The sequence below is a fragment of the Macrotis lagotis genome, chromosome 7 (genome assembly GCF_037893015.1).
Source record: "Macrotis lagotis isolate mMagLag1 chromosome 7, bilby.v1.9.chrom.fasta, whole genome shotgun sequence".
Taxonomy (NCBI): domain Eukaryota; kingdom Metazoa; phylum Chordata; class Mammalia; order Peramelemorphia; family Peramelidae; genus Macrotis; species Macrotis lagotis.
In genome coordinates this window covers 11,217,581-11,219,185 of record NC_133664.1, presented here as the reverse complement: position 1 = coordinate 11,219,185, position 1,605 = coordinate 11,217,581, and positions in this window count along the sequence as shown.

Below are 1,605 nucleotides of genomic sequence, written 5' to 3'. Positions count from 1 at the left end.
CCAATGGTATACTACCTCCTCAAAGAAAGGATAATACCCTTTGTCTCATCATCACTAAAGTGATTGTAAAGAGCCTAATAAATTCAAGCTAATGTCTTGGGGAAGTAAAGACAATGAAACTATGCCTACACTCAAGAAATTTTTGTTTTATTTGAGACATAGCCATATATATATATATATATATGTATATATATGTATATATATGAATATATATGTATATTTATATGTAGGTTGTGTGTTTAACATTTAAGGAGAAATATGTTAATGATGATGTCCTTCATTTCTTTTTTTAAAAAAATTATTTATTTTGAATCTTACAATTTTCCCATAATCTTATTTCCTTCCCCCCTCCCTCCCCACAGGAGGCAGTCTGTTAGTCTTTACATTGTTTCCATGGTATGCATTGATCTAATTTGAATGTGATGAGAGAGAAATCATATCCTTAAGGAAAAAAATAAAGTATAAGGATAGCAAAATTATGTAATAAGATAACAGGTTTTTTAAATTAAAGGTTCTAGTCTTTGGTCTGTGTTCAAACTCCACAATTCTTTCTCTGGATACAGATGACATTCTCCACTGCAGATAGCCCCAAATTGCCCCTGGTTATTGCACTGAAGGAATGAGCAAGTTCATTGAGGTTGATTATCACTCCTATATTGCTGGGAGGGTGTACAAATTTCTTGTTCTGCTCATCTTGCTCAGCATCAGTCCATGCAAATCTTTCTAGGCTTCCCTGAATTCCCATCCCGCTTGGTATCTAATAGAGCAGTAGTGTTCCATCACATACATATAACCACAGTTTGCTAAGCCATTCCCCAATTGATGAACATTAACTCAATTTCCAATTCTTTTCCACCAGGGCTGCTATGAATATTTTTATACAAGTGATGTTTTTACCCCTTTTTATAATCTCTTCAGGATATAGACCCAGTAGTGGTATTGATGGATCAAAGGGTATGCACATTTTTGTTGCCCTTCAGGCATAATTTCAAATTGCTTTCCAGAAAGTTTGGATGAGTTCACAGCTCCACCAACAATGTATTAGTGTCCCAGATTTCCCATATCCCTTCCAACATTTTCAATGTCCTTTCTGGTCATATTGGCCAATCTTGAGAGGTGTGAGGTTGTACCTCAGAGATGCTTTAATTTGCATTTCTCTAATAAGTAGTGATTTAGAGCAATTTCTCATGACTATGGATCACTTTGATTTCCTCATCTTTAAGTTGCCTTTGCATATCCTTTGACCATTTGTCAATTGGTGAATGACTAATTTTTTTTTAAAAAAATTGTCTCAGTTCTCTGTATATTTTAGAAAAGAGTCCTTTGTCAGAGTCCTTCATTCTTGAAGATGATCATGGTATCAAGAAGGTGATAGCATGACATGCACATGAATTGGATTTGAATGAGGGGGTGCTGTGCTAAGTCACCAGCCTCACTTTCACCTCCAAAGTCATTGGGGTTCAGTGACCAGATATGAATAATGATAGTGAGAGATGGCCTTGGATGTGAGGCAATCAGTGTTGCACAGATCACACAGCCTGTAAGTGCCACATCTCTGAGGTCAGATTTGAACTCAGGTCCTCTGATTCCAGAGCTGTTGGCATT